This window comes from Olea europaea, chromosome 16 (assembly GCF_002742605.1).
Source record: "Olea europaea var. sylvestris chromosome 16, O_europaea_v1, whole genome shotgun sequence".
Taxonomy (NCBI): domain Eukaryota; kingdom Viridiplantae; phylum Streptophyta; class Magnoliopsida; order Lamiales; family Oleaceae; genus Olea; species Olea europaea.
The window spans coordinates 1,658,627-1,678,210 of NC_036252.1; the positions used below are offsets into that span (position 1 = coordinate 1,658,627).

The 19,584-nt window shown below is 34.1% G+C and overlaps 1 pseudogene; it reads left to right on the top strand.

The window, feature by feature from the left end:
* The window catches only part of LOC111412904, a 31,249-nt pseudogene extending 12,611 nt beyond the window's left edge, over nt 1–18,638 (top strand).
* Nucleotides 18,639–19,584: the final 946 nt, after the last annotated feature.

Below are 19,584 nucleotides of genomic sequence, written 5' to 3' on the forward strand. Positions count from 1 at the left end.
TGCTAGTGCAGTTGGCAGTTTGATGTATGCCATGGTGTGTACACGCCCAGATATTTCACAGGCGGTTAGTGTGGTCAGTAGATTCATGGCGAATCCGGGGAAGGCACACTGGGAAGCTGTGAAGTGGATCCTGAGGTACTTAAAAGGTACCACGGACACGGGTTTATGTTTTGGTGGAGATGCATGTCATATAAGTGGGTTTGTGGACTCGAATTATGCAGATGACCTAGATAGACGACGATCTACTACTGGATATGTGTTTTGCATACATGGTGCCCCAGTTAGTTGGCGATCGATTTTACAGGCCACAGTTGCTCTTTCTACTACAGAGGCCGAGTATATGGTCATGGCAGAGGGAGTGAAGGAAGCATTGTGGTTATGAGGTCTTCTAGATGATTTGAGGATTGAGCAGGATTGTGTGGACTTGTGGTGTAATAGCCAGAGTGCGATTCACTTGGCTAAGAATCAGGTTCATCATGCTCGAACCAAGCATATCGACATCAGGTATCATTTTGTGCGTGATGTCATAGAGGAAGGTGATATTTCACTCTCGAAGGTACACACAAATGAGAACCAAGCAGACATGTTAACCAAAGTGGTAACGGGTAGCAAGTTTCAACATTACTTGGACTTGCTTCACATTAGTCCGTGTTGATATGCCCGAGTGGGCATGGCCCTTCGGGGCGGGGTTGAAATGAGGTGGAGAGTATATGAAGGTGGAGGTGAACTACGGAGGCTTGATCCCGAGTTTTGGGTACGTAGGCAACCATGGTTTGAATGGTGCAACCGAATTTGGCGCTTGCTGCTTCTTCTTGTGTTCGTCCAAAATTTGAGGTCTATCAAATGATGTACGAGGTGGAGAATTGTGAAGAAAAATGGTTGCAGGGAGGCTGGCGCCATGGCACCCAAATTGAAAAAAATGGGCAGTGATGCGGGCGCCATGGCGCCCAATTCAATTCTATATATATTGCTGTTTTCCCCCCTTCATTTAAACCCGATTTTGAGAGAGAAAATTGTGAGAGCTTGGATAGAATTTTACAAGATTGAGGTTGTTCATCTTGGGTATAAATTCAAAGCTTATTTTCTTTCTTGGGGATTAACTTGAGGCTTGTTCAAGCAATCCAATACATTGTTCTTCCAATATACATTGAAATCATTTCTTCCCCATTTTCTTGTTCTTGAAGTGGTTTGGGATTTTTCACATTGCAAGTTTGTTTGATCTTGGGCATCTTTGGGAGGTGTTTTCCCAACATCCCCTTTTACGTATGAAAATTGTGCCTCAATTGATTCTACGTTTCACTATTTTGGTGTAGAATCGGAGCATGGAATCTTCAATGCAATTTTAAGAGGACATGTTGATTTTACAAGTGATCCTTGGCCTTCAATCTCAAGTGGAGCAAAGGCTCTTGTCAGAAGGATGTTAACTTCAGACCCCAAGCATAGGCTCACAGCACGACAAGTTCTAAGTATGTATTATATAATCGGCTTGTTTGGTAAAGTGGATGGTACAAGACTTAACGGTCTTAAAGAAGAAAGAAACTAAAATCTCGTCTATTGTACTATCAAGTGACTTGAATTCAAAAATGATCTTAGTTGGAAGATCTAGATCCCATATCATATGATCTCAAGAATTTGAATATTTCTTGAATCAGAATGGAATAGTTATTAACCTACTGTATTGTGGTAAAATTAGATCATCCATGGATCAAGGAGGATGGAGATGCTCCTGATACACCGCTCGATAATGTTGTTCTTGATAAGCTCAAACAGTTTAGAGCCATGAACAAGTTCAAGAAAGTTGCACTCCGGGTAATTATACAGAACACTACTAAAGAAACAGATTCGTGACCAATTTTCTCTCTTCTTTCTTATTTCATTTACAGTTGAAAAGTTTTGAATGCATTTAGAACTGCCGATTTTTCCTGGGATGAGTTGGTTATTGCTGGCTGCCTCTCGGAAGAAGAAATCATAGGATTGAAACAAATGTTCAAAGGCATGGATACTGATAAAAGTGGTACAATAACACTTGAAGAGCTAAAGCAAGGATTGGCGAACCAAGGGACGAAGTCATCTGAATACAAAGCTAAACAACTGATGGAAGCTGTAAGTTCACTATAACTATCGCTTAATGTGTTTGATGTCTCATTTTTCCACTACAATATGATGCTCTCTTTCTCAAAAATCTCAGGCTGATGCCGATGGAAATGGAACCATAGACTATGAGGAATTCATTACAGCAACAATGCATTTAAACAGAATGGATAGAGAAGAGCATCTATACACTGCCTTCCAGTATTTCGATAAAGATAATAGCGGGTAATTGTACTTAGAATATGATATCTTTGAGCACGTTTTTCTGTGCTTAAAAAGTTGCTTTAAACTTCCTATTAATGCTTATCTGAGCCGATTAACTTTTCCTCCGATCAGGTACATCACGATAGAAGAGTTAGAGCAAGCTCTCCGAGAGTTTGGCATGAACGATGGAAGGGACATAAAGGAAGTCATTTCTGAAGTTGACGGTGATAATGTAAGCATCTGAATTTCAATATTCTACGAGTTATATTAACATACCAAACATGAAACTATAGAAGAAGATAAAAGGAAATCAAATCCATGTGAAAACGTCTTTATTCTTCTGGGGAGCTATACAGCTGTTGACATCTATACTTAAAGCACAAATCCGCAGTCGTTTTCATTCGGCCATGTTGTAAGTATTATGCCCTAGGTCCAATCAATTTTGGACATAAATGTTTTTATATATAATTAATGCAATTAAATGGCAGATCTATTATTTAATTAATAGACAATTAAATAAATAATAGAGTCCGTAGATTCAAATATTTGTAATTTGTTAATCACAAAGAGTTGTGATTGTGAGCTACAAATTACATCTGATTGAATCTTAAATCATCCGTGGTCGTAAGTAATAACGAGATACGGATATCGTTATTACGGATAGACCATCACGTGTGGCATTTTTTACTTGTGAAGTAAGTAGCTGATCTCACAAGCTAAAGTGTGGTGACACTTAAATGAACACGTGGATGTTTTTGTTATAGAACAAAACATTGGAGACCCGTCGAGAGATTCTACATGGATAACTATCTAAGTGTTAGTGGTTAATCTCTAACGTTCGGTAGTGGAATTGGTCCTTTGACTTGAGGTCGTCATGGTACCTTATACGAAGACAGTCATACTTTGGCGGTGTTGGATGTTGCTCTGAAAAGGGCCGCTAATACGACATCGTTCGGGTACGTCAAGAATCGTATGAAGGTTGTGATTAATCAATAAAGGATTCGTCACTCTTAGATAGTAGGAGATTATGATCTGCGTTTCATTCGATTAAGTCAATGATGAAATCCTTGGCCAAGGTGTACTCATAAGTCGAAAATGAGTTTTCGACTTATATTGACTTAATAGTGGAGTGAAAGATATGATCGATGATCGAGATTGACACAATTTCATATCTCGTAATTGATCGGATCATATTGACGAAAGGATTATAGTTTCACGGTAAACGAACAAATTTGGTTTTGTCATACCACGTGACATTTCCCGTCACATGTATTGCCCTGACACATTGCTAGATGTCAATCAGGGACGGCGAGTGTGAATTGACGATAAATTAAAAGGGTATTTTAATTTATCAATTTTGATTAGATCAAAATAATATTTCACGTCGTTAGGCATCGTGGTCGGGAACCTAATGGATCGCACACAAAAGAGAATTGGAAGATTGCAAGTTGCCAATTGGTTAATTTAACAATAGTTGGATAAATTAATTAATTGGATTTGTTATTTATATTTCGAATTAATTGGATTAGTTAATTCACGGACCGGGTTTAATTAATTGGATTAATTAAATATTGAACCGGATCGGGCCGAACCCGTTTGGGTTTATATAAATACATGGCTAGGGTTTGAAGTCCATATGGTTTTCATTATTCTTGCTGGCACAAGAGAAAAACCTAGAAGTTGCAATCTTATTCTCTGTGTGAATCACCGTTGGAGGCTGGACAATTGGACAGCTGTGGTGGCGAATCAAGGTTGATGGAACGAAAAGAAAAGCAAAAAGATTGCAGATTTGAAAAAGGTACAATCTTATCACAATTTCTATCTAAACGCAAAGGCGACTATTGATGGGAATCGAAAATTATTTTAAATTCCGCTGTGCATGTATAAGTAGATTCCCAACAGTGGTATCAGAGTCTACTTTATGTTTGTTAGAAATTATTTAACATATTTGTGCGCTGGCGCTGCTACAATGCAGCGCCCGGTGCTGCTTCGCTGCTGCACCAAAATGGCAGCAGCAGCACCCCATGAGGCCAAGAGAAGTAAAAGAAAAAAAAAATTTGTTTAGGGTTTTCAGTTCGGGTTGTGCAGTTTTTGGAGGCGGGGGGGTTCCTCTGCAATTAAAGTAATTGTGGGACACTGTCTGCAATTATTTTCTAAAGGGTCAAGTTGTAATTTTAAAAGGAAGGGCATGTCTGCAATTTGAGAAATTGGAGGTCCTTCTCTGCAATTTAGTAGTAAGGGTCAGTTTTGCAATTTCTGAACTAGGACCTATTCTGAAATTTTCAAAATATGAAGGGCCTGCATAAAATTTGAGAAATTGAGAGGCCTTAAGTTTAATTTGAAAATGGGCCAAAATGTAAATTTCAAAAGGGGATTTGAATTTAGATTTTAAAATGGTTTTAAATTTTATTTTATATGGGTTTTGACCTATTTTGACTAGACTTCTAATTTTGACCCAAATTAAAATCTTATTTAAAATTGACGACATTATATTTTCGTTAAAATTGGATTTTGACTTAAACATTAAACTTTGACCTAATTGAATTTTTATTTTATTTAGAAGTGTTATCCTATATTAAAATATTAATTCAATTTAAATTAAAAGTTTGACTTTAATTTAATACTTAATTGAAATTTGATTTTAATTGGTTATTCACCCAAATATATTCTTATAATTAGAATTGGATTCTAATTTCACATTTAATTAAAATTTAATTTTAATTAAATTTTCTCGCCCTAAATTTCTTCTTGAAATTAGAGTTGGACTCTAATTTGGTATTTAATTAAAATTTTGATTTTAATTAAATTAATTCGTCCTTAATTATTGGAATTAGAGTTGGACTCTAATTTTGTTATTTAATTAAAATTTGATTTTAATTAAATTCCATCGCCTTAAATTGTGAAATTAGAGTTTGACTCTAATTTGATTTTTAATTAAAATTTGATTTTAATTAAATATTCCCGCTAATTAAATACTCGATTAATATGATTAATTAATTATTTAATTGTTCCGATCCATTTGTCTAAAAGAGTTTAGACGACTTAATTGCTAGAAACTTGAAACTAGTTTGCATATAATATTATATATTATATAGGTATACATTTATGTGATGAATGTATTATTAGTGGACGATTATGGACTTGACCATATGGATGTGTTGAATGGTTAATTTTTATTTTTGTCGTTTTATGGGCCTGCGAGCTCTTAATTGTTTTGGGCCTGCGAGCCCGTTATTATTGTTATTATTTTGGACCTGCGAGTCCATTATTATTATTGTTACTATGGGCCTGCGAGTCCAATTTCATTTAGGCCTGCGTGCCAACTAGTATAGAATATGTGTTGGAATTGGACTAATTGAAGAGACAAGAAGAGGTGGAGATCATAGAGATAGTGCATTGACACTGTTCAATGTCATACCCCCTAGGAATTGACCAACTAGTTTTCCTTATGGCTCGGGAAGACTAGATAGTAAAAGTCCATTATCGTCCACACTATTATATTATGTTATATATATTTATTTATTTATTTGCATAGTAGATGTATAATAATAATAATATATATATGATTGTATTGTTGTTGATGAGACTCATGAATGCAAAATCCCTCCATAAAATATTAAGTCACATTTGTAATCGCCTTCCATCATTATAGTGAAAAATCAGAGTCCCAAATCGTCTCAACTTGTTGAGTACACTCAAGATTGGTCCATTAGGGATATGTTTGACACTATGAAATATTTGATATTTCTGAATGATGGGTTTGACTTAACTAAAATTTTTCTTTTGTTGAGTACACTCAAGGAGATAAATTTTAGAGGCATGTTAAACTAACACATAAGATGTGTGAAAACAAAGAGTTGTCAGCTTAATGATCTGGGAGTTGTATGGAAATACAATTGATAATAGTATCTACTCAAATATTATATTAGGGCTTGTTGAATACACTCAAGGTCTTAATATAATAAATGAGATCCCAAGCATGGACTACATAAATTTATGTGAGAGGGTCATAAATTTTATTTAAACAGTGGGAGCATAATTAATTTAATAAAAGACCATATTAAATTAATTGATGCATTTTTATATATTATTCTTTCCTTTTTGTCATTTATATTTATTGAATCTGAGTAACCATATGTTTTGAATGGCATACTAGATGCCAACAACCAAACTATATTTTCTTAATTGACACTGCAATTTGAGAATCATTCTTATGCATGAGAAAATTGGTCACGTCCTTGAGTAGCCCTTTCCAGAGACACCTGCTGATGACTCGATTAAAGAAGAGGTGGCTACTATAATAAACGCAGTGATGATAATAGTACTGCAACGTATGTGATACCTGCAACTATGTCACTGAGTTACAAAAGCAACTTGAGAGTATAGATGTTAACACATAATTCTTCATTACAAAGAGTTGTATGATAATAATCATGTGTGGAAGGATATGAGACTTCCAAACAACTATACCGGTGCAAAATGACAGAGTAATCTTCAATCAATGCTTAGACACGGAAGATGATTGACGTTGAGAAATGTCTCAACTGTGTTCAATCATAAACCATGAACTAAGTAGTGACTTGGTTCTGTAATCTCTATCAACTAAAGTTATTCACAACTAATTATGAATTTAACGTGAATAAGCTCGAATGCAAAAAATATTGAGTTGCTTAACATGCTTAGGACTGTTAACCCCTTTATCAAAGTTGGTAGTGGGCAAACCATTGATTCCTCTAAAGATATTAAGAGGAAGTCTAAAAGGGCTTTGTGAAAGCACCCAATATGATTAAGACAGTATAAGCGAAGGACAAATACCAAATCTAATGACCCTTGGTTTCATTATAGAATGAAAGGTCATTGAAAGGAATATTGCGTGACTTATGTCTACTTCACGAGTTTCTTAGGTATTTGATACCAGATGTAAATCTCATATTTATACAAATATAGAGAAACTAAAAAGAAGTAGACCACTGCGAAAGGGAGGAGTTGACATACACGTTGGAGATGACCAAAGGTTGCTACATTACCTGTATGAATATACTTCTTACCATTACCTTTTGGTTTAGTATTGGAATTAGAGAAATGTCGTTTTATGCCAACTATAGGTGGAACATTAAAATGAATTTCATGTTCGGACATGAACTATTTTAATATTAAGGACAATTGTTGTTCTTGTTTATCTTGTTAAAGATCCTAATGGCTATGGTAAATTATAAAACGACATTTATATTCTTTAATACTAAAGATTCTATAATAAGTATAGAAATTATAAGGCATAAATACTATAATCAAATTATTACCAAAATCTGGCATGACAGACTTTGTCATTTAGATAAAATATAATTCCAAAGTTACATAAAGATGTATACTTGGGATTAATTCATTTTGACAAGTACAAATTATGTATGTCTGGCACAATGACCAAATCTTCTTTTGCTTGAAAAGAAGAAATGTCAGCATAATTATTGGTCTAATGCATAGTGATGCATATGGATTCATGTCAATCAATGTCAGGTAATGTTTCTTTTATTTCATCAATGATCAAGTATACTTGATGAAAACTCAAACATGAAACTCCTGAAAAGTTCAATGGATTCACACTAGAATTAGAGAAACAAAGAGGTAAAGATACCTTCACATTAAAATTCGATCAAGTGAGAGTATCTTAAAAATAAAATTTAGATTATCTAAGAGAGAATGAGATTCTCGTGCAGTGGACTCCTTCATATACACTGCAGCAAGGTGGTGTATCTAAAAGGAGGAATCGTTAATTATTACATATAATGCGATTAATAACAAGCCATGCAAATTTCTTAAAATTGTTTTGAGGTCACGCATTGATTGCAGTGTGCAACACACTAAACCATGTCCCCATCTAAATTGGTTAACAGAACTCCATATGAGTTATGGAAAGAAAATAGTCTCAATTTATCTTATATGAAAGATTGGGGCCATGACGTTTATTTGAAGCGCCTTAAATCGGATACGTTTGAGACCGAATCCAATAAATACATATCTGTGTGATATTCAAAGGAGACATTTGAATATAAATTCTATTATCATGAAGAAAGTCTTCGTCTCACGACACATCGTCTTCTTAGAGAAAATGTTTACTCTAGGAGAGGATAGTGGGAGTAAAATAGAATTTTGAAAGAGTTCAAGAGTCCACAGATATAGTTAACCAAGTAGATAAATTCGAGTTTGATCCCATATCTGATATGTGACATACTTTGGATCAGGAAGTAAAGACTCCTGAGGACATGACAGCTCTATGTGAATCTAGTAGGATCATTCGACCTTCAAGAAGGTGCGAATTCATGATCATTAATCAGGTATTAGTGATCCAGGATAATGAACCTGCTAGTTGCAACAAAATAAAGTGAAGTGTTGACTTAAAAGAGACAACATGAGGCCATGATACTCGAGATGAACTCGACGTATGTGAACAAGGTTTGGACCTTGGTTAAGCCTCCTGATGGAATAAAACCCATAAGGTTTTGTAAATAGTTTACAAGGGAAATGTCGATATGGAAGTGGATATCCATATATACAAAGCAAGGCTAGAAGCAAAGGTTAAGTGTTGACCTTTGTGAAACTTTTCTCCTGTGACCTTGCTGAAATCCATTCGGGTTTTATTTGCAACAGTTGCATATCGTAACTAAAGGTTAAGATAAGTCTCAATGGAGTTGAAATATTCGATTTGATGGAAAAGTCAAAGCGTTTGATTTTATCAAATTTGCAGACGAATTGTGTATTTACAAGAAGATAGTGGGAGCATTGTCGTGTTCCTAATATTATAGAAAATGATATCCCTATGTTTCAATCGTTGAAATAATGGTTGTTAAAGGATTTATTCATAAACGAAATGGGATAAGCAACTTGATTTATAGAGGTAGATCTAGAAGATTGCTTAACTCATCCCAATTTACATAGATGAAATCTTGAGAAGATTTCATATGGAGAAATTGGTTTACTCTTAAGCGGTATGTTGGAAAAGTTTCAAACGTGAAGCAACCGTTGATTCAATAGTAGAAACCTAATACATGGATACTTCAGAAGTAGCAAAGAGTTGCAATATGGATCATGATGTTCGTAAATGAATTTTGAGTAGTTCCTGATATTGTTGATCACATACAATAGTATTGTGATAACAATAGAGTCATTGTGAAAGTAAAGGAACTAAGGTCTCATCAATGATCCAAACATGTATTAAGGCGGTATAATCTCATCAGAGAGATAATACATAGAAATGACGCAAAGAGAAGAGCAAATTTCCACATTTAATAATATTGCAGATCCACTGACAAAGAGTTGTCGTAGTATAAACATGATCGTCATGTAGACTTATGATATTTGATACACAAGTGATTGGATCTAGTGCAAGTGGGAGTTTGTAAGTATTATGCCCTAGGTCCAATCAATTTTGGACATAAATGCTTTTATATATAATTAATGCAATTAAATGACAGATCTATTATTTAATTAATAGACAATTAAATAAATAATAGAGTCCGTAGATTCAAATATTTGTAATTTGTTAATCACAAAGAGTTGTGGTTGTGAGATACAAATTACATCTGATTGAATCTTAAATCATCCGTGGTCGTAAGTAATAACGAGATACGGATATCGTTATTACGGATAGACCATCACGTGTGGCATTTCTTACTTGTGAAGTAAGTAGCTGATCTCACAAGCTAAAGTGTGGTGGCACTTAAGTGAACACGTGGATGTTTTGTTATAGAGCAAAACATTGGAGACCCGTCGAGAGATTCCACATGGATAACTATCTGAGTATCGGTGGTTAATCTCTAACGTTCGGTAGTGGAATTGGTCCTTTGACTTGAGGTCGTCATGGTACCTTATACGAAGACAGTCATACTTTGACGGTGTTGGATGTTGCTCTGAAAAGGGCCGCTAATACGACATCGTTCGGGTACGTCAAGAATCGTATGAAGGTTGTGACTAATCAATAAAGGATTCGTCACTCTTAGATAGTAGGAGATTATGATCTGCATTTCATTCGATTAAGTCGATGATGAAATCCTTGGCCAAGGTGTACTCATAAGTCGAAAAGGAGTTTTCGACTTATATTGACTTAATAGTGGAGTGAAAGATATGATCGATGATCGAGATTGACACAATTCCATATCTCGTAATTGATCGGATCATATTGACGAAGGGATTATAGTTTCACGGTAAACGAACGAATTTGATTTTGTCATACCACGTGACATTTCCCGTCACATGTATTGCTCTGACACATTGCTAGATGTCAATCAGGGACGGCGAGTGTGAATTGACGATAAATTAAAAGGGTATTTTAATTTATCAATTTTGATTAGATCAAAATAATATTTCACGTCGTTAGGCATCGTGGTCGGGAACCTAATGGGTCGCACACAAAAGAGAATTGGAAGATTGCAAATTGCCAATTGGTTAATTTAACAATCGTTGGATAAATTAATTAATTGGATTTGTTATTTATATTCCCGAATTAATTGGATTAATTAATTCACGGACCGGGTTTAATTAATTGGATTAATTAAATATTGAACCGGACCGGACCGAGCCCGTTTGGGTTTATATAAATACATGGCTAGGGTTTGAAGTCCATATGATTTTCATTATTCTTGCTGGCACAAGAGAAAAACCTAGAAGTTGCAATCTTATTCTCTGTGCGGATCACCGTTGGAGGCTGGACAATTGGACAGTTGTGGTGGCGAATCAAGGTTGATGGAACGAAAAGAAAAGCAAAAAGATTGCAGATTTGGAAAAAGGTACAATCTTATCACAATTTCTATCTAAACGCAAAGGCGATTCTTGATGGGAATCGAAAATTATTTTAAATTTCGCTGTGCATGTATAAGGAGATTCCCAACACATGTTTGGTATGTGGTATTCGTCATGATTGGAAGCTGCAGTAGTCACATTTTTACGTATAAAACATATAACTTAAGAAAGTTCCCATATATCTGCAGGATGGCCGAATCAACTATGACGAGTTTGTAGCCATGTTGAAGAAATGTAATCCTGATGCTGCAGTGAATCCTAAGAAACGAAGAGATGTCTCATTTCGTGATGTTTAAAAAGTCGAGCAAACGAGAGAATCTAGAACTTCATTACTACGTTTACCTCAATTTCTTTCACGCGGTGTGTAAATCATGGAAACTAGTTTGTACTGTCCATGTGTCCTAAAAATTGGGGGGAAATCTTCGAGTGGCTTCTTGTTTGTTGGAGTTTACTTGTCATTGAGATCGATGTAATTCGAGAGATTGTTAGATTGGTCGGATTAGTTCAGACATGTAAACATTGGAATCAAGTTTATGACTCCCATATAACAGAGGGGGGGGGGGAATTGGAGTCTTTCAATGCATGTGTTTATATTCCAATAGAAATAGACATAACTAAGTGTTATAGTTAAAGCATATACCTATTTATCTATGGTGAGGTTCAGCTGCATAGTAACTTGATCGACCTTGACTATCACCGTTGATATCAAAATTAATCTTGTTGAATCCAATGACAATGAAGTCAGTCCTGGGGCTGGGGTCGACCTGAGAACGCGTTGTGTGCACAAAATTCAGGCGATCTTAATTTTTATACCAAACTTTACTTGGGTTTGGCCAAGCGTATGACCTTTGGGAGAAAATTAACATGAATTTAAACCTAGTACTTGACCGTCAAACAAATCTTGTATGTCCATGTTACTAAATTTAGTCTCAAAGTATAATGTATATTATTAGGTACAAAAATGTTGAATTTACGATATATCTTCGCCAACTCTAGGAACTCCAGGAAAGGCTGCACACAACAGATGTAGGGGCTTCAAGATCGGAGCTTTTTGTAGTACTAGCAAGAATGCAAGTGAATGAAGGGTAAAGCCCCTTGAACAAACCCTTGGTTGTCTAGGGGGTTGTTCAAGGGGCACTTTCTGTGATTTAATTCCATCCCCCTAATGAGTGAAATGCTTACGACCTTTATTGGTCTGTTAGCTCGACACAGGGCTACCGTCATAAAAAAGGCAGTGTCTCCCACCTTCTGGTCTACTGGTAATAGAACAATGGCTTACACCTCGCCCACAGGCTTTGGCTAGAATGGGTCGGCGGCTTCAGAGGGAGAACTGACAAACTACTTTCGTATCGCAAGCAGCAAAATACTAATTCTTACGAGAATCCTTTATCGGAAGGGGAAGATTATGAGTCCTGCTCGTTTTCGCTTTCGTTAGCAAACTAACCTATGCTAGCAGCCTAGCAAGAAGAAAAAAGAAGGAATGGTGGGGTGCTTCGTGACTATGACACATTATTATTAATTTTTGTTATATCTGTTATGCACTTGGACAGCCATTGGTGCTCTTCTTGATCTCTACACATGTCGGCGCTCTTGCCCTCATATCTCTATCATATAATCCAACTTGACAGTTTGTAAATCGTGTTCAGAATTGATCCTTGGAATTTGATAGCGGACTTATAAATTAGCTATAAACTCTCTACCACAAAGTTAGTCGATGCTCACTAACAATGTGGAGGGGTAGTTGGAAGTCGCTCTTACAATTGTATCAATCTCCATTGATAGCAAAGTAAAAATTCTAAAAAAGAAAAAAAAAATTATCTAAAAAATTTATTTTTGGTCCCCCCACCGAAATTTTGGTCTAAAGATCCTCAAGATCTCTAATTGGTCCAATTTTTAGATTGCATCAAAATATGTGAAATTTCTTGAAATATAACAATTTTAGTACAAATTTTTAGCAATATCTAGAGACATCCGATACTGTTAGACATTAGTAGATGCGGAAGTGGTCTCTACTTTAGGAGACAACGCTAAAAGGTATGCGTAGTGATAAATTAAAAGTAGAGACAATGCTAAAAGTAAATGATATGTAGTGATAAATTAAGTAATAATTGGGAATATGCTTCGATCTTCTTTTATTAAACATGAAGACATATTTTTTAGGATAATCAAATATTTTTTTTATTTTTTACTTAATTGTTAGAATTATAGTTGTTCAAAATAATAATAATAATAAAATAATAATAATAATAATTTTTGTTGTGGGCTTAACCATGCGGCCGCATGGGTTAAGTCCATGCAGCCGCACGAGGCCCTTCCGAAAATGGGAGGGCCACTTGCACTATAACAATGCGACCACATGGTTATAGCCCATGCGATCGCATGGTTATACAAAGTAACCGTTGGAGATTCGTTTTTTATCGTTTTTCTTTTGAATTTGGTGCTTTTTCAACATAATTATGCACCATTTCATAGGAACCCTTCAAAGCCTATAAATAGGTGTTCCAATTGTAATGAAAAACACTTTTGAGAAAATTAAGAAATCCACCCCAAAATTATTCTCTCAAGTTATCATATAATCAATCCTATATCTATTTTCACTGGTTCTTTGTAAAAGATATACTTTACTTTTGGTGTTCTTCACACAAAGACTTGTTTAATCTTACAAACTATTTGCCGAAACTCTTCAAAAGCATTGGAAAGTGTGCAAATAACGTTTGAGGATAGCGTTATCATTTTCGTGTTCAAACCTCTAATTATATCTATATTCTTTTCCTCTTTGGTATTACCAATTTTCTTCTCTTCGTTGCTTTAAATTTCCAACATTAATTGTATACTTTTTGTTCCTTGATCCAGGGAGAAAGTATAAAAGAAACATAAAGTGCCTTGCCTAAAAGAAAATGGTGCCTACGTGAGTAAGAATCCAATGCACTTTTGTATAATGGGATGGTGTAATTGTTAAAATATGTATGTTATGTTTGATGTGCAAAATTAGATAGCAACGCATGAAATCGTCGTCATGAATTTAACTCGTTGTCTTTTATATATGTTTTATGCCGATAGGAAAAAGGGCCCTTATATGTACGAATACATAATTTCTCATTGAAAAAAATAGAGATGTAGTCAAAAAGTTGTATTCTTTTCAAATTGATTGAAAATTTGTAAAGCATAAATTTTCGACTATGTCATACTATTTTATTTTTTTTATATCCAAGTATCCACCTTACAGTGACTAAATATTGGAGTCTACACCTTGGCTCCTCAAGCTGCAGACAGGTTAAACCGCAGGTTATGCCCCAAACTGACCAGTGCTCAAGAGCCCTCCAACTAATCTGTCAAAGTGCCAAACAAGTCGTATTTTTCATCTTTGCACCTTGCCTTCCAGTAGAGCTCCTACCTTCCAAGATAAATTCTGTCTTCCAAGAGAATATCTGCCTTCCAAGAATTTTTTAGGAATCGAACTCACGACCTCTGATCTGTCAGTCTTGAAGCGCCCTCATCTTTGTCAGTTGGGATGTGCCCTGGAGGGCATGTCATACCATTGATATGATGTTTGATAGACGATGTTAAATATGTAAACTAGCAACTCGTTACGTATTTTTCTTATTTAATTACATTAATACACCAAACTTTGTTATGAATATTTACATTTGCGTGAATTTGACTAAAATTACATGTAAATAGAGGTGCAAATGCAAGAGACGGTCTCTAAACTGTTGCATGTCACGTCAAATCTTTGTCTAGACAGCTTGTTTTCGATTTACGTGTGAATTTTAAAGTATACTATTTTAACAAATATTAATATTCTAGCCACCCCTTTCTTTTACTATAATCCCTCAACCAATGTATACATTTTAAATGTCACGATTGTTAAATAAAATATGTAAATCATGGCTTATGACACCAAAATTGCTTTTGGTACGATGGTGACACATTTGTAAGGTGGGAGCAAATTGCTAAGCCACGTTAGAAACTTGTCTCTACCAATAATTGTGGCTTTTCAAGGTGTCGAGCTCTCTTAGGCCACTCATTGATATTCCAACACGAATCAAATCCAAATATTATCCATCTTACTCAAAAGTTGTATGTTTATTTTATCGACTTTGATTATGGATCTACTATCAAAAATTCAATGCGTAATTTCAACATTCAATATGTATTCCTCTTTTGGCTGTCGATTGCATGCAATTTGACCGTTCACCTTTTCGGTTTATTTGAATTCCATTCTCAGATCCCCCTATCAATCATTCTTCATTCTCCAATTATTGGCATCATTTTATTTACCTAACATAGATAGAGTTGAGATATACTGTCCAATTTTACTCTGTTTCTTATCCAATTCCAATCATACAAGTTAGGAATTATTTAATAAAATGATATGAAAAAGACGTTAGAGATATGAATATGAATAGATAATATTTTTCTTAAATATGTAACGTGTTGATTTGGAAATTGGAATTGCATTGACTATTTTGGAATTATGGTGTGTTAAATATTATATTTTCTTTTTTTTTCCCTTATTTTATTTTGTTTTAATTGAAAGTAAATGTATAATTGTCTCTTCTCCCAAAAGTGTTGATTGCTTGTGCGATACATGACATTTTAACTGACTTTTTAGATGAATACGCCTGTTAAAACTCAAAGTCCTATTTTAGTTGAATGTCAGTGACTAAAATGCCATAAAAAAATATTGTACAAGAGCTAGAGGTATAAATGAGAAGACTCGCTTGGCTCGACTCAACTCGGCTCTACTCGCGTGTGGGAGAAGTCGAGAGCAAGTTGGCTCGTTTCACCAAATATGGTAGCTCAAACTCGTGACTTGTCTTTGGCACAAGTCGAGCCTGTGAGAAGCTCATCCCATTTAATACCTCAAATAAGTGCTTAATTAATCATAATCATAGAAGTTTAGAATATGGACCAAGTGTGACTTTTCCTAAAACATAATTATATATCCATCCACCTCTCCTAGAAATGTCAAGTGGATTGTGCTAATCAACCTAATAGTCATTGATGGTTAATTCATTTCTAAGTCTATCAAGATGTGGACAAGTTGTTCCTAAAATCTAACCTAACTTTTTAGTCAAACTTGAGTTACTCATCCCATAATCAACCCTAATCCCACTGCAGTTGGAGGAGAAAGATAAATTCCACTTACAAAGATGAAATAATTAGAAACTAATTAAAAAAAATAAATAAATAAATACACAAAAAATTGAACTTTAATATAGTGAATGGGCACCAAACTAAGTAGTATAAAACCTATTTTTTGGCCAATTAGAATCCTTATGGACCTATCCAAATCTTAGGAAGTACCAGCAACTACAAATATATGATCATCAATAATGTATGCTAATTGACAAGGGAATATCTTCAAGAAACTTCACCTGCTAAATATTTAATAGTCTTAATTATTTTCTATTGTTTTCTATGGATTAATTACATTAAATAAATGGTGTAATACAATCTTCATACCTAATTTTTATCTATATAGACCTCAACCTATTGTTAACTAGCAAGTTGGTCCTTAATCTTTTAAAATGAATAAGTTGATCATCACACTTAAAGTTACGAAATGTGTCAGTAGATGGAACTCCCAAATATTTGTGAAATTGTCACGTGATCTTCATGACAATATATGTGACTTCAAATTTATGCAAGTTCATGATTTAACATATGAGGGTAAGGATGACAAAATTCCCCACCACACATTGCCTTCGTACCTAGAACGGGAACAAGGAACACGGTCCTGATCTCGAACTATCCTTACTCTTATTTTTTACTATATTTACATTTTTCAAGTTAAATCGTATTTTAAAAAATAATAATAATTTTCTACTTGCGATCCTTATATAGGAACCAATTGATAATTTAGATTTAAACCATTTTTGTCATTCAAGATTGATAATTATGTAATCATTATGAAGGTTTAGTAATCAACTTGATACTCGAGGTATGAGTTGGAGAACAATAATGAAAAATTTCCATGTTTTTTGTGCCTAGCATAAAAAAATGTATAACGCCCGCCAATAATTCATGTGAAACAAGACACGAAAACAATCATACTAAAAATCAACCTTTTACATTGTTAACCATTTATTTAAACGTGTTCATATTAATGAGAATGGCAAGAATTTATGCTGAGTCGATCAAATTAATTAGTGTACCTACTTAATTAATTAATTAGTTTGGTAAGGGCTTGGACATTTTTTAGAGGATCCGTATAAAGTCAACTAAGCTATGGATCTTTCTTTGGTTGTAAAGAAGCAAATTTATCATGTAATTATAATGGTTAATTGTATAAATTAATTATTTGATAATTATATTTGTTAATGCTTGAATGGTTACATCATAATTGTGTTGTAATTTCTACTCAAAGAAAAATAAGAGTAAGAAAATTGAATTATAAGCATTCATTTGTAATTCATTCATGGATGAATTAGGTGGTCTTCAAATGTAAATATTCTATTTTATTTAATTTATACATTTTTGAAACGCTAGAATCGATCAATTAAACCACAATCAAAGTTAAATTGTAAACAAAAGATCTCTGTGAAATTAAATAAAATGTTAGGCCTTTTTTACCTTCATGTGTTGTTCTTCGTTGATCTTATTTACTAATGTCAATTCGACATAGCATTTTCCTTTTTATGTTAAACTTGGTTAATGAACAAAAATGTGTAAAGAATTAAATTATCAATTTCCGTGCCTGGCTTTATAGACCAAACATGCCAAAATAGATTCGATTGGAGGTAACGAAAAATAAGAATGGAATATTTTCATAACCATAAAATCATTAGACTTACAAAGTTTTATTTAGTTGAAAAATGTCCTTTAATTTTGTAATTCAGTATCAAATAGGATATGTTGACCTCGTTTTTGGTTCTGTTGACGTAGACAACAGATACCAAGTTCACTTGTATCCTCGTAGCTAATTTCAACATGTGTAGACAGATTACTAGTCGACAATATCTCGGATTTGAATGTGTAAGAAGCTTGATAATACGAGACAAATATGTTCGGCCCCCGACAAGATATATGAACGGAATTATACGATAAGGAATGATCGAACAAACAATAGATAAAAAAACGAATGTTCGATTCGCACAATACGTGAAAAGATTTAAATCAAGATAAGAAGCTTATAGCTTTGAATTGGTAAAGTTGCATTAGCCCTTTATGACACAAAGATGGGGGTCTTTATAGCGTTGCTGAAATCGTGTCCATTGGATGAGGGAGCACGTGTCTCCATCTCCTTAAATGGAGCACCATATCTTAGGCATCAATTTGATCTCACTAGCTTGTGTCGCATTTAATGCTCTTAAATGGAGCAGTCACCTTATAACTCATGCTGATAAGATATTGAAATATCACTTATTATAGAAGTCAAATCAATCATTTTAACAAGATTTCACGAATTTAGGATCTTTAACTGGAGGTCATCACTTGTCACGGAAGAGCTTCAGATTCAACCCAGAGTCTCACCACTTCATCAAAGGGCTATGTCGAAAGGCTTCACTGCGAGGGCTTTGGAATTTAAGGCTTCTGTGCTCTAGATTTAGAGGACTTTTGGCAAAGGGCTTCGATAGGATGTCCGCGTAGGATGCCTGGTGGCGAAGCGCATCATTATAAGTCATAAAATATATGTAATATTTTCTTTAATTTAGTAATACAACAATTAATAATACACATGTCAATTAAATATTAAGATAAAATACTAAATTTTACTATTTCGGAAGTAATAGAAATTTTCTCAAACAGAAAAAATTTATAGTCGTTGGGAGTGATGATTTTTCGTACTTCGGGAGTATTATAAATTTTTCTTGAATAAATTAATTGAATGAAATTACTTATTGAGTCAAAAAACAAAAAAAAAAAACAAAAAAAAAAGAAAAAAGAAGAAGATTATCATGTAATTCGAGAATAAAATGTTAGTAATGCATCAATTTAGTCAAAAGAAATTGAGTTCCATTATCCGGAACTATTATAAATTTTTTCGAATGAATGAATCGAATAACATTAATTATCAAGTCATTAAGTAAGAAGAATATCGTATAATCCAGCATTGAAGTTAGTAACGCATCAATTTAGTCAAAGGAAGATTGAAAATTTATACAGTTGAACGATTTAGGGGGTGTTCTCTTTGTGTTTCAGTTTTGTGTTTTGAGTTTTGAATTCATTTGAGTTTTGTATTTTGAGTTTTTGTTTTGAAATTGTTGAAAATGCGTTCTTTTTGTTAGTTTCTCAAAACAAAAAAAAAAAATTTTTTAAAATTTTGAGAATCACCACAACACCACCTCAAAACACCAAAAAAAGAAAAAAAATTAATTTTTATTTTTTTTTTTGAAATTTGTGTTTCAGTTTTGTGTTTTGAGTTTTGAATTCATTTGAGTTTTGTATTTTGAGTTTTTGTTTTGAAATTGTTGAAAATGCGTTCTTTTTGTTAGTTTCTCAAAACAAAAAAAAAAAATTTTTTAAAATTTTGAGAATCACCACAACACC